This window comes from Oncorhynchus nerka, linkage group LG18, assembly GCF_034236695.1.
Source record: "Oncorhynchus nerka isolate Pitt River linkage group LG18, Oner_Uvic_2.0, whole genome shotgun sequence".
Classification (NCBI taxonomy): Eukaryota; Metazoa; Chordata; class Actinopteri; order Salmoniformes; family Salmonidae; genus Oncorhynchus; species Oncorhynchus nerka.
The window spans coordinates 24,090,897-24,105,912 of record NC_088413.1 but is presented as its reverse complement, the minus strand read 5'-3'; the positions used below and the strand labels follow the sequence as shown (position 1 = coordinate 24,105,912).

Here is a 15,016-nt window from a genome sequence, read left to right as displayed (position 1 = left end):
TAATGAGACAGTCCATTACCACCCCTTTAATGGAGACAGTCCATTACCACCCCCTTTTAACTGAGACAGTCCATTACCACCCCCTTTTAATGGAGTCCATTCCATTTTAATGGCCACCATTACCCCCCTTTTAATGGAGACAGTCCATTACCACCCCTTTTAATGGAGACAGTCCATTACCACCCCCTTTAACGGAGACAGTCCATTACCACCCCCTTTTAATGGAGACAGTCCATTACCACCCCTTTAACTGAGACAGTCCATTACCACCCCCTTTTAACTGAGACAGTCCATTACAATGGAGACAGTCCATTACCACCCCCTTTTAATGTAAACAGTCCATTACCACCCCCTTTTAATGGAGACAGTCCATTACCACCCCCTTTTAACTGAGACAGTCCATTACCACCCCCTACTTCTTCATTTAGCCGTACTCTCACCACCACATCATAAGAAGGGAATGTGAGACAATAAAATAAATTGTGTCTTGCCTCAGCAGCTACTTCCTATTATTTAAAGGTGATTCTTTGTTGCAGTTTATGGAACGTTGTGTTGTGATTGGAAGGTAGATTTATCTGAAGGCTGCAGTTTAAATCTGCTTCTTTGTTTTGATCAGGTAGGACTCTCTCTGCAGTGGATCATCTATTCCCTTTGAATGTGTCTTTAAAAAGTGGTGTGTGTGTGTGTGTGTGTGAGGTGTGTTTATGTCGATGTGTGGGCGTGTGTGTGTGAGCGAGTGTCCATACTCTACGTTCACGAGGCTAAAACGACACACACACACACACAATGGCTCTTCTGGAGCTCCTTGGCGCATTAAGGTTCTATTGACAGGGGAGACTCTTGTCTGCGCTTCTCTTTCAGCACGGCCGTCCTAATAGCACTTTGACATCTCCGTTCTCCATTCAGAAAGCTTTTGTGTTCCGGGGGGACTTTGTGAATAGAGAAAAGGGCCCTCTCTCTTTCTCTCTGTCTCTTTGTGTTTTACACGCTGTTAGGGTCTTGTGCTAGCAGACACAAACATGTTGTGGGAGTTGTACAGCAAATAGCCATTTGTACCTGGCCCGGACCTGGGGAGTTAGTAGAGAGAGGAGGAGGAAGGGGGGAAGGAGGGATGGAATGAGAGGAAGAAGGAGTGTTTAATAGCACTTGAGTACTAAACCATAGATGTAGCCATCGTTCCCTGTGGACTGTAGAGGCCCCCTCTGCACCTTGGCATGACTTTTCACTTTAGCCCCCCCCCCCTCTCCTCCTCTCATCCATCCCTCCCCCTTCTCCTCCTCTCATCCCCCCACTTCTCCTCCTCTCATCCCTCCCTCCCCCTTCTCCTCCTCTCATCCCCCCCACTTCTCCTCCTCTCATCCCTCCCTCCCCCTTCTCCTCCTTTCATCCCCCCTTCTCCTCCTCCCTCTCATCCCTCCCTCCCCCTTCTCCTCCTCTCATCCCTCCCTCCCCCTCTCTTCCTTTCTGCCACTGTGTGCTTCAGTGACTCCATCTTTCTCTCTCATCACACAGAACACAACCGCCCCCCCAGAGAGCAGGGAGTAGAATTATTAGTTGATGGTGCCGGTTAGACTGTTGGGTGGATGGGTGCTGTGGTCGACCCAGCCATGGGATCTGGGGTCATAAATAATTCCATCAGTGTGACAGAGAGCTACTTTAGTGTGTTAGGAACCAGCTAGCAGGGTCAAGGAAAGAGTCAGATGGGTCATTAGACAATTTGTCAAGTAAATATGTGTGATTATGTGTTTCTATATGATATAGTCTAGCTAGATATTATATAAATATGTCATGGGATAGTGATGAGGATAACCCTAAACCACCCATACATAAAAATACATCATGCTTGAACAATGAGCCTGAGGTCACTTTCCAATACTCATTTGGCTTGAAAGAGTCAACTTACATGGATTCCGTCCTGTGGTTTTTATGGAATTCTCAAGTACATTAGTATTGACAGATAAAAACACATGTAGCTAGTTGTATGCTCATATCAAGGGTCAATGTAAAGGTATTATAGACCAGTATACAGTATATTTCCACATGTTTGTCTCTGCTCTGTGACCAAATATTGAGGTCATGAACAGACTCGAGAGACACATACACACACACACACCGAGATTGTAGAGCAGGAATGTTTTCCTCCCAGGTAAACCTGCCAAGCTGTAATGACCACCAGACCCAGAACCAAACTCTCTCTCATGGTTGTTTAGATCTCAAGACATCCCATATAGGACGTGTAGGAGAGAAATATAGCATTTAGGGAGGAACCAGAGCCAAGCAGCTTTGTTTGCCTAGTACCGTTCACACGCCAAACAAAATAATGTCTATAAGTTTGTGTTTATGTGTTGGCAAGGCTTAAGGTGTTTGAGGAGATGAGAGAGAGTGTGTGTGTGTGTCCTAGCGTGCATGCATTCGTGTGTGTGTGTGTGTGAGACAGAGAGAGAGCTGGACCAGGAGGAATGCAGTCTAGCGGTACACTTTACATGGCTGCTGTGCTTACAGGCCTGGTGCTGGTCTGACCTACCCTCTGAAGAATGCCCCCTGACTCTCAACCAACCCACCAGCCAGACAAAACCTAACGGGGAGACTGACTTTCACTAAGCAATGCAGCTCAGCGTGTTCAAGTGTGTGTGTGTGTGTGTGGTTAGCACCCGCTATCATATGCTTGTACCTGTGGACACAGCAGCTGGCCTTCAGAGCCTTTTGAGTTGGACAGACACAGACAGACAGTCAGTCATTCAGACAGACATACAGACAGACAGACAGTCAGAAAGACACAGTCGGACAGTCAGAGAGGAGTCCTTGTATTTCTCCATGGTGTTTAAAGGGATTACATCGCCGGGCGCTGTATTGCTCACTGCCCCTCCACTTCAAAGCAGCTAGCAGGCTGTGCCAGGGGCACACTGGCCCTCTCTCACTGCACGCCCCTGGCACACACCCCACATCTGCCCAGAGGGACTGCCAACGGCACACACATAGCCAGACCTGGCCCAGCATACCCTGTGTGTGTGTGTGTGTGTGTGTGTGTGTGTGTGTGAATGAGAGACTCAATTATCATTGAGGATTGTTTTTTTATCTCTCCAAACCTTGTACTTTTCTCCAAAGTCAACCACCTGCAGACAGTAGTCCCTCCTCATCTGTAGGAGTATGTACAAACTGTCCTTAGATCAGCGATTAAAATAGCTTACTGTCACTAAGCCCTCATTTACCTTCACTGGCCCCAGACCAGTTGTCAAATCAACTCAGTACCACTGAGCCAGCCAGTCACGTCATGTTCCAAAAAACTTTATTGTCCATTTAAGGTCAATTGGTATTTTGTCTTTGGCTTCCATGACAGGAAAGCTAGAAGTGGCAGTCAGACATGAGCTAAGGGTGCCAGTGAGGGACAAACAGTGCTTGGTACCTCAGCCAATGGGCTCCCAGCCATGTATCCAGTGACTCCACACGACTTCTGACTCTAATAGAGTTCATACACGTACCAAATGTGTCATGACACATACACAGATTCCCAGATGATTCATTTGGGCTGTGATGTGTTGACACGGTGTGATTCCTGACTAGAATTGAGCCATATGTTCTTTGTAGCACCGCTACTAAAACCTGCTAAATCAAGCTAAGCTCTTGGTGAAACTACCAAAACAAAGTAACAAAGAGAAGAAAAAGTGAGAGATATTCTTGGCTATATTTTCATTGACCTGTATTGAGTTTGGATGAATTTACATTAGGAGGAGATACGTTTACAGACATTCCCCTGAATAACTAAAACCTAGTCAGATACCAGAAGGTAGTAAATCTGATTTGTGAACAAGCTATAGATCAATATATGTCCATTGTGTTATAGTGGAAACGTTGCCCCCCCCTCTTGACCTCATCCTCACCTCACCTCTCCCTCCACCTCTCCTTTCATCCAAAGCTGTGCTCCCATCCCACTCTCTCTGTCAGGGTCCAGCCGTACACACAGACCAGCCATACCACCGTAATAGAATCAATCACACACAACTCAGACAAGGTGAGCAGCACGACATTTGACCCATAAACCCACCAACCCTCCGGCTGGTCAATATTCAAATAAAAAACACCATCACCTCATCCTCTCTTCCATTATCCACTAATTGTTTTCTAAATGATATCCACCCTCCTCTCCCTCTCCCCATTTACATAAGACAGTAATATTTAAAGGAAGCAGGGAGTTCATTTCCCAGAACTCACCAGGAGCTCCCGTGAGGCTTCACTTCCCCTCTCCCCCGCCACCTCTAAGCCGCAGACAGACCCGTTCCTTTAGCGGCTATCGCTAACACTAACACTAGCCACCCCAACAGACCTGAGAGGACCTGGACATTAGCTAATCCATATTTATTGCATCTAGTCCCTCTTCCCCCGGCTTGTAATTTGTATGGAGAGACATATTAGCGCTAACACGCTAGCCCTGGCAACAACAGGTTCAGACTGGTGTGAGATGCTACACGTCTGAATTGACTTAGCGTTAGCCTCGCGGGACCTAGCGGGAGGGAAGGTACTGGCTAGCAGGACTTGTCTGGCCGTATTGAGTTTCTGTGATGGCTGTTTAGCTTGTAGCTATGTGGGGGCAGGGGGGGGGAACAGAGGGTGCCCCGGCTCAATGAGTTTACTGACAGGAACCCTTAGACCACAGGGCCAGGGATCGATAGTCCCTGCACTGAACTACACAGCACCGCCAGACGAGACAGACCCAAACAATGGGGGATAGTATTACATTACACACAGTCACTCAGAGACGTGTACTTACACACACATACATGTACTTACACACACTTACATACCGGTACATGTATGTTCATACTGGATTTATTGATATGAACATGCTTATGTCTCTGATTAACAGGCACGCATTGCCACACACACACACACACACACACACACACACACACACACACACACACACACACACACACACACACACGTCACCTCTGGAGGTTATGTTTTCCTCCCTTGGTCCTGGAACCTGGTCTCCAGGTGGTCCCATGTGTCCCTCTGAACAAACACTGTCTCCCTCTCCACTTCCTCCTGTGTCACAGGGCCAGCCCCAGACATTGTGTGGCCGCCGCCCACCGTGGAGCCCCGTGATTGGCCAGAGGGTCACGGAGTTGACATTTATTAAAGGAAGTTACACGGCCGGTTATGGGGAGCTGACAGTCCTCTCGTCACGTCTCTGGTCCCGCCAGGAATCACAGGGGTTTGGGTTTCTGCCTCCCAACAACAAAATAAACAATGAACTTGTAAAGGGCCTGTATGACCCTCTCAGGGCTCCCTATTGAACCAAAATGACAGCTCTCGTTTTGCAGCTCTGTGCCACTGGGATCTGTAGTTCTACCGGAGTAGAGTAGGAGAGCTAAGGCAGTGGAGCTGAGGTGGACTACATGTCGTCTGCCATAAAAACACATGTTGGGGTTTGGGAAAGGAGAACATTTGAAGTATTTCAAGGTAGGCCTTGAAAACCACAGAGAGTGGAACGCACACCACAAACCTGTGTATTATAGCAGCCTGTCATTTCACATATTGTAGCGCGAGGGAATGAGCGAGGGAACGAAGGAGGAATGGTGAAGCTAGGGGCTCTCCAGGGAGAAGAGGGTTTAGTAGACTGTGAGGAACAATGAAAATCAGAAAGTAGAAAAGTCCACTGTAATGGACAGAGTGTTGCAGACCAGATGTGTGTGTGCATGGATGGCTCAAACGCACACATACACACACAGGTCTACAAGGGCTCCACAATCTCCACCTCCCCACGCCTGGCGTCCCCCGGCCTTCTAAAACCTTTGTTTTCCTCTCCTCTATCAGTGTCCTGTACATTCCACTCTTTCTTTTCTCTCTACCTTTCAAAGCCACTTGGGTTTCATTTGAAGCGTCCAAAACTAAAGCTATTCATCCAAATGTATTACATGTGCTGACACGCACGCAAATGGCAAAACAACATGTTTGGCTTGATTTTATTTTGGGGGTCTTGTGTGTTTTGATGGTCTATAGCGTTTCTTCATGTATACGTTACAGTGCAGAGAGGCTGGGCACATGGGGATGATGTTTATTCTTGCAGTAAGTAATCACCACTATGGTACTTATGACAGTAGACAGGCCCAGGGACCTGGAACAGTGCCCTGCGAGACCCACACACACACACACACGCACGCACACCAAGTATGTACACTAACACACAAAAGAAAACACACATTGTGGCCCAAATGCATACTAACAGTTACTTACTCCACACACACACCGAACACACACACACATTCTCCAGGCGCCGCTGGCTATGTGAACTGCTATGCCACAGGGATAGATGTGTTCTGGCACTCAGGTGGGGTAGTGTAAATCACACTGCAGCAACAGTGCCACCCACCTCTTCAAAGATGAATGGGCCGACCCACATGCCAAGCAACAATCCCAATGAGGCCATTTAAAACCAGAGCGGCTGAACCATTGTAATTTGAAACAGGGGGGGGACAATTTCCTACTTAAGTATACCTTTTACTTTCCTCGTGGACACTTGAACAGAATCCTGTTCATGTTAGTCATTTCAAAGCAAACAGCAACAATTACATTTCCCCCGTCAAACATGCAATACAATCGATCTGATCTATTGTTCCTTGATGGACCAGTCATGTTTACAGCTTGTTATTGCTCTGTCATTTCAAGTGGATTAGAGTGAACAGACAGATGTACTGCACTACTTCTACATGTATGTCTTGTTGCCGGGGGGCCAGTTTACTCTGATAAGCCAGTGTGCTCTGATAAGCCAGTTTACTCTGATAAGCCAGTTTACTCTGATAAGCCAGTGTGCTCTGATAAGCCAGTGTGCTCTGATAAGCCAGTGTGCTCTGATAAGCCAGTTTACTCTGATAAACCAGTGTGCTCTGATAAGCCAGTGTGCTCTGATAAACCAGTGTGCTCTGATAAGCCAGTGTGCTCTGATAAGCCAGTGTGCTCTGATAAGCCAGTGTGCTCTGATAAACCAGTGTGCTCTGATAAACCAGTGTGCTCTGATAAGCCAGTGTGCTCTGATAAACCAGTGTGCTCTGATAAGCCAGTGTGCTCTGATAAGCCAGTGTGCTCTGATAAACCAGTGTGCTCTGATAAGCCAGTGTGCTCTGATAAACCAGTGTGCTCTGATAAGCCAGTGTGCTCTGATAAGCCAGTGTGCTCTGATAAACCAGTGTGCTCTGATAAACCAGTGTGCTCTGATAAACCAGTGTGCTCTGATAAACCAGTGTGCTCTGATAAAGTGTGCTCTGATAAGCCAGTGTGCTCTGATAAACCAGTGTGCTCTGATAAGCCAGTGTGCTCTGATAAACCAGTGTGCTCTGATAAACCAGTGTGCTCTGATAAACTGTGCTGATAAACCAGTGTGCTCTGATAAACCAGTGTGCTCTGATAAGCCAGTGTGCTCTGATAAGCCAGTTTGCTCTGATAAGCTCTGATAAGCCAGTGTGCTCTGATAAGCCAGTGTGCTCTGATAAGCCAGTGTGCTCTGATAAGCCAGTGTGCTCTGATAAACCAGTGTGCTCTGATAAACCAGTGTGCTCTGATAAGCCAGTGTGCTCTGATAAGCCAGTGTGCTCTGATAAACCAGTGTGCTCTGATAAGCCAGTGTGCACTGATAAGCCAGTGTGCTCTGATAAACCAGTGTGCTCTGATAAGCCAGTTTGCTCTGATAAGCCAGTGTGCTCTGATAAGCCAGTTTACTCTGATAAGCCAGTGTGCTCTGATAAGCCAGTGTGCTCTGATAAGCCAGTGTACTGTGCTGTAAAGCGTGGTGGGATTTTGCGAGACGCTACAATGACTCCCAGGAACAACGATAAAAACATGTGCAGTACTTCTCTAGGGGCCCCTGTGTGTGACAGCAGGAAGAGAGGCAGGCAGGCAGGCAGGGCAAGGCAGGGAAGTAGGCAGGGAGGCAGGCAGGCAGTGAAATAGGGTACAGAGCTGCCGTGGAACCAGGGGGGTGGAGGAGTGGTGGGAGTTGAGTTAATGGTCTTGCATCTTCCTGGCAGCATGTCAATAATGGCTCTAATCACATTAAGTAAAGAGTCCATTAGCTCATTCTCTCCTCTCTCTGCTGCATGCTAGCCCAGTAAAACACAGTAGGCAGAGAGCTCCCCTAATGGTGTGTTATAGACACCACTACTCCTGCAGGATGATGATGGGAGACACTGGAAAATCACCATGTGCAGATAGGAGTCAGTACATTGTGTGTTTTTGTCTATTTTCTCGTGCTCAGTTATTTCAGCTTACAATGAGCACTGTGTATTAAATTAGTTGTGGTTGATCACAGGTAAGAATGGAATAAGAAATCATATTTGATGTATTTTTACATAAATGGCAAGACGTAGGAGTTGATGTTTATTGGCTTTGAAGAATTGTATTAAATTATAATTCATTACACCTCGGCTTTCTCTGTTGTAAAATATGGGCAGACAGACTATGAGATTAAGTTGATGATTAGTGAAGGTTGGAACCTCATTCTCAAGTGTCATTAGTCCATATTAGGTAGAAAACACAACAAATATCAAGTATCAATGTTTTACTTGTCCTCGCTCCAGCGGGGCTAATCTTCAAACAGATCAGACTTGTTTCTCTCCGTCAACTGTTAGAGGGGGGACAGGTATTACACTGAGGGAGAACAGAAACAACACATACATACATCAGAATACAACAGAAACATACTGTAAGCCAACGAGCAGAGCCAAGGAGCAAATGGTGAGCACATGTTAATGCACCTTTCCTCCCGTGGTCCTTGCCAAAATAGTAATCAAGACAAAGGAGATGTGATATAAGAGGGAGAGAAAAGCAGGACATCACACCAAAGCAGCCCCTTCCCTCCACCCCCCTGGACAGACAGGCCATTTCTCAGCCGCCTCACTGCTCCTTTCAGCCCCTGGAGGAGGAACAGCGGCCCCCACATCTGTCTCCCAGGCCCAGGACAGACCGGCCTGGCCACGTCCAAACGCTGCACATCACACGAATCATCCTCAATTAATGTGAACCATCAGGCGCTCCCTCCTTTCTCTCCCTCCTCTCTTTTCTCTCATTTACTGCTCCCTCACTTCTCAGAGGAGTCCCCCCTGGGTGTATTCTGGGTCCGCTGTGTTTTACACTGTAGACCGAGGACACGGCTGCTTAGCACAGCGGGGCTAGCTAGCCAAAACGTTAGCTTGGATGCCTTGTGAAAAAAGACAGCGAAATCAATAGATCAGTCCAAGCCCGGCCAGACGGTGCTAAGATTTAACTGCTGCGGGCGCATCTTGAAAGGTTCTGAACTGATCTGAAGCCTGGGCAGCTCCAAAGATTTTTTTTCCTAATCCACTGTGGCGCAGAGGCCCCCGAAATGGCTTCCATGTGCCGTCCCATCTGCACCTCTGCTGGGCTGTGGCCAAAGGACCGTCCTCCTTCCCTTTGAAGGGTTGCGGAGGGACAGCTTTTAAACAACCAGAGGTTACCAGACACTCTTTAGGGGCAGAAAGGGAGAGACCCTGGGAAAAAGAGGGGGAACAGCTCGCCCTGGGCCACTTAGATGTCAAGGAGTGCCAGAGAGTGACTCACCCTATCTGTCCTAGTAGAAAGGCCCTAAACCGCCTGCATGCAACCACCACTATAAATTTCACTCCACTCGATTAGCGCCCTAAGCAACAACCGACACGTCGTCATGAATATTTTACCAAAGCCTTGAGTTAAATCAGGTTGGAGAGCAACCAGGGAGGCAGAGCCAGGGTATCTCTGGGCTAGTCTGCTTGAATTGCTTGATCACTGTGTCTGGTTTTCAGTGAAAAAGCAGTCACATTCACTCACACTGCAGAGAGAGCAGACCCCAGTCATTCTGGCTCTGAAGGAGTCTCTGGCACTGATGAGCATCATATTGACCACGACCTGCAGTGCCTGGGTTTAATTGAATAACGGAAAAGGCATCAACCCGGATTCCATATCTGATCTGCCTCCCCCTCCCAAGTTCTAGTAAGAATGATGAACGCGCCGCAGCAGAAGGGCCATGTGTAGACTTTTATTGAATCCCACCTGGTTTAGACGTCAGGGTGTCTTTTTAAGGGGCGGCTGGGATGTTATATGGAAAACAGGATGATTCTCCAGGCCTGGGCTGGGTGAGTCGCACTCCCCTCAGGGGGTCATCATGAGTCCTTTAAGATCACCCAACCCCACCCGCTCTCTCTCTCTCTCCCTCCAGACTGTTTCTGATTGTTTCCTCTAAGACAGTGTCAGTGTCTTGTTTCCTTTGAGTGTTGTAATACATGACACCATTATCTAATAGCACTACTGTATCATTTCAATTGGAAGTAAACATTTAAAAATGCCCTTTTACCAATCAGATATAATTATGTAGGATAATGCAGAAAATAATGTAAAGCGTTCGCCATCTTTAAAGTATGTTCTCTCACATACAAAGCATTCAGTTTAAATGAGAACATGGTGTTAGCTAAGCGAGATCGCAGAGTACCGGTTCCTTACAAATGTCCTCCGCCCACGTCTGGGTCGACCCACTCCCCTGTGACCCATCATCACCATGCAGGAAGTGGTGCTGGTTGTTCAACCAATGACCTCCGACCTTGCCACCAGAGAGCCAATGGGAGCGGAGCAGGGGCTGGAGACAGCCCTAGCCCTCTGACTTGATGGCTCCAGGCACTTTGTGAACCCCATCCCCCATGGCACCCCTCTCGCCACCACCACTACCCAAATACATTATTCATGGAGCGATAGAAAGAGAAAGAAATAATGGGAGAAAGGGAGGGAGAGAAACAGAACATGGAGGAGGGAAGCCACAAGGTTCAAGACCTTCTCAGATCACAAGGAACTCGTGCTTAACCTCCCTTGAAGTGGCGAGCGTGGGGATAGAGGCCGTTTCTTTTTCACGTTGGGGATGAGAGAGCGGCCGAGAGGGATCAATAGGGGATTCCCTGGTGTCTTCTGGGGGAACGCGGCACTGCAAGCTGATTGGTGGATCAATGTGGTTCCCAGGGTTCAACTCCAACGCCACGGCCAGCCAGTAGTCTCCTTCGCGGCGATAGGGTAATACATACAGCCGTGTGGTTGGCTGGTCGCATCGCTCTGCCCTTGGTGAATCTGCCTCAAGCGTAGCCAGCCTATGCATTGTAACCTACATCTATTAGGGCCAAGATGCACTTACTGGATATAATGTATATATCATAAAGCCTAGAAAGACCGATAACCCCCATTATGACATCTTTAGTTATATCTGGGTCACAGATCCCCTATTCCACAAACCCCAGAACACGACTGTCGACTGTACAGCTAACAGCCCATAGATATTAATGGTTGATATTAGCTTTGTTTGCCTTGCGTGAGGAGTGCAGGATCACTCTCCATTCCCTGCCAAATAGACTGGGTCATTGGTTATGATAGGTGATGATTAGTGATGTATGTGTATGTTTTCCTTCTAGTCCTCTATGTAAAACCTCCCAGCTTCTCTCTCTCTCAGCGCAGCCTGTTAATACTAGTGCTACAGCTAATTGTATAATTGTCTGTTTTGTTTTAATCTGACAGCGTTGCCCCGGCCCCATAACAAGACCATCTTCATCTTCTCCTGTCAGCCATCATTTAACACGGCAGGTTGCTGGGCCGGGCGCCCCCGACAACACCCGGGCACCTCCGTTACTAGCAAACATTACCAGGGAACGCCGCTAGCGAGCCAACCGGTTGCAAGATAAATAAACACAGCCGTCGTCGGGCGGATTAATTCCGAGTGACACGAACACTGTGGATAAAGTAATAACGTAGAGGGGGTAGAGGGCCGTCCACTAGATTAAGTATCCTACCGCCACGTCTCTGCTGTAATTATTGTTTCATTGTCATTAACCTCACAAACGGAGGTTTATCCGCATTGTTTAAAGGACTCTGGGATGTGTAGTGACAGGGTGATCTGTCATACCTCTGGAGGGAGGAGGAACGGGGCGAGGGGGAGGGATTAATGAGGTATTACTTGGAGTTGGATGGAGGGGTGGAGGGGGCAGTGCTGGAAAATACATGGGAACGAGAGGGCCAACATTAGGCTAATTGGGAGATGAGTGCCTCCTTGTAAAAAGTGCTTCTAATGGCACATTTGTTACTCACACCGCGGCGGCGGCGCTAGACTAATGCGCTAATGCAGAGTGGGCTGCAAGAGGTGGTTAACACTACAGGGACTTTGTGTTTGTGTGCAAATATGTACATCAGCTGTCTCGGAATTTGAGATATGATATGTACACAGTGTGTATACACACACACACACTAGCTATTGTGGTGTTAGACGTCATTTCTCATCTTCTAGGAAGTTAGCATTCAATTAACAAGCGGCGTTTGATTTATCTTTGTGTTTGAACGTGGATCGAGTCTCACAGTTTAAGTTTATTTACAGAAAAGTGCTAAAGAGTTGTTTTTGTATATAAAAGACATGAAGCCCAGTCATGATACCATCAAATAGCATTGCTTTGACTAAAATATGTAATGAAACATGTTCTTGTTCATTGTCGAATATGTTATGTTTTATTATCTGTTAATATTTATTTAGAATTGTTGGTTGCCCAGCTCTTGTGGTCTGTACTTTGATAGTGTTACCATAAAACACGTTAAACATCTACTATTACACAGCGTAAACAGAGAGGGGTTATAAAATGGCCGAATAATAATGAGGAGTTTCTGAGATAAAAAGCACATGAGGTTTCCCCCTGGACCAGGAACTGTAGTCAAGCTAATCCCCTCATATTCTTCACTCACTCTGGTTGGTGTGGGGTTCAGTAAATGCAAGCTGGAGTTTCTCCCTCACCCTCTCTCTCTTCCTGTCTGTGTTTCTACCCCACCCCTCTCTCTCCATCTATCTATCTCTCCCCTTCCGTGGCCTAAGCCCTGTTGACTGTGCTTCAGGAGCATCTGGAGCAGAGCAGAACAGTGGACGGAGGCTGGGCCGTGTGTTTTCCTAGCCCCCACTGCAGTACGGGCCTTCTCTCTCCATAGCCGTAGTACTGACCTGTATCGTGATTGAACAACAAGCAGGGATGAAGGGATGGGAGGGAAGAATATGATAAGAACATAAGCCATACTTGTCTGTGTCCGGACAGTGTTCTGAAAAGCACAAGGATAAATTGCGTGTGATGGGTTTTTAAGGGGACTTGGACCTTTGAACCTTTGAAACAGCAATGGCTGACTCTCTCCTCAGTGGTTAGGGTAAGTGAGGAACATTTATTGTTGATTGATCAGTGCAGTGTAGGCCTACCTTTTTATTGGGCTTCTTCTAATCCATAACCTACCTCTGATCAAATTTGCTGTATTGTATTTCATTAGTGTCACTTTGTAACAGTCAACAGATCCAAAATAGTACCACGTATATTGGAATGTGTCATAGCTATTCCATTCTGCACCAATCATTTGGTGAGTTTGTGTCCCTTGTGCGTACGTGCCTGTTATGTACTTGTCCGTTTATTAACGTATCTGACCCTTATTCTACGACTCCCGTTGTACATTTCAAAGTGACTATTTCTGAGCAATTCTCTCCATTTCTTATCTTTCTGCCTAATTATACACTTTCTAATTGAACTTTTTTCAATGGAACCTGATGGAAATCCACATGCCCCAAGGGCCGTGCAGCTATGAAATAATAGTGCCCAGGCTACAATTTAATGTCATATAGCTCCAAGCGAAAAACTCACACACACAGAATGAAAGTGTAAAATGTTTTTTTAATGTATATTTAACAACAAATAACCCCAGTTACTATTGATGTTCCGTCTCCCAAGGATTCATTTGGCTTGTATGTCTAAGGGCATGATGTGCAACCACTCTCTATCTACCCCCCTCACTCTCACTCACACACACACACACACACACACACACACACACACACACACACACACACACACACACACACACACACACACACACACACACACACACGCATGCAGACACACATGAACACACACACACTTCCTTTTCCATTCTCTCTCTCCCTCTGTCTTGTTAAACATTTATCTTGTGTTTTTCCCTTTAAGGCCCTTTGTGATGTATTTTTACACCCTCTTAGACTGTTGTATCTCTGATAGATTCTGCCAGGCAGGAGAGAAGGAACGGGGTGTGAACGGGGAACAGTACCCTAGCGTTGCTTCTAATTGTTGTGGTTGCACTGTCGTTCCCTTGAAGTCACACTTGACTGGGCTGCAGAGGTCCCACAGGACCATGCAGAGTAAACTGTAGTGTTTATCCCCACCACTCATATAATAAACACACACACACACACTCATGCATACATACATACATATATGCACACACACTCACACCATTCACAAAGTAGCAGCTCTGTAGTGCACACAGCCCCGTTTTCTTCCCGTGTGAACAAGCAATGTGGGACTTAAATTTAAAATAAAATGTCTAGATAATTGATTAGCACCAATGTTGAATCTCATACTAACACCTGTTAAAGTCTGTCAAACAAATAAGTTGTTTAGTTGACAGGATGTGCCAATCTCTGTTAGTGATTTGCTGGGTTCCACCCTCCCAGTACACAGTCAGAGCACCAGTGGGTTCAGAGTCTGAGACAACAGAACTGGGTCAGTATTCTGTGTATCAAAGCTCTGAGCTCGACCGCAAACTCTTTCAGTTCAGGTTCAGGTCTTGCCAAGATTCCTTTCCCAGAATCCATTGCCATGTCTCGACGTTTGGCAATTGACGCGCATGTTTGTTCAAAACTCGAGGCGTTTTATTTTTCTGTGGTTAATAGCACCATCTCCAAAAGAGACGGCCGCCAAGGAAAGTGCTCCTCTTGGAATAATGCTGAGAGCTCTCCCATCGGAGTCATTCTTTTCTCCCAGGATGGAAACTTTGTTTCCCACGCTTCCACAGGGCTCCACAAGCACAGGGTTGGGAAACACCAAGGCCCATGTAAAATATGTCCTGTCAACATTTACTTCATTACATTTCCCATTCCCTCCCACCTTCTCTCCATAGGCAGTGTAAATGCAAGCACATGCGTTTTCCTCTTGACACGGTCACACTG

The 15,016-nt window shown here is 46.9% G+C and overlaps 1 protein-coding gene across 1 annotated transcript in view; it reads left to right on the top strand.

Annotated features, from left to right (window-relative positions):
- Window positions 1-15,016, top strand: part of bnc2 (basonuclin zinc finger protein 2) — a 265,041-nt gene that overhangs the window by 228,000 nt on the left and 22,025 nt on the right.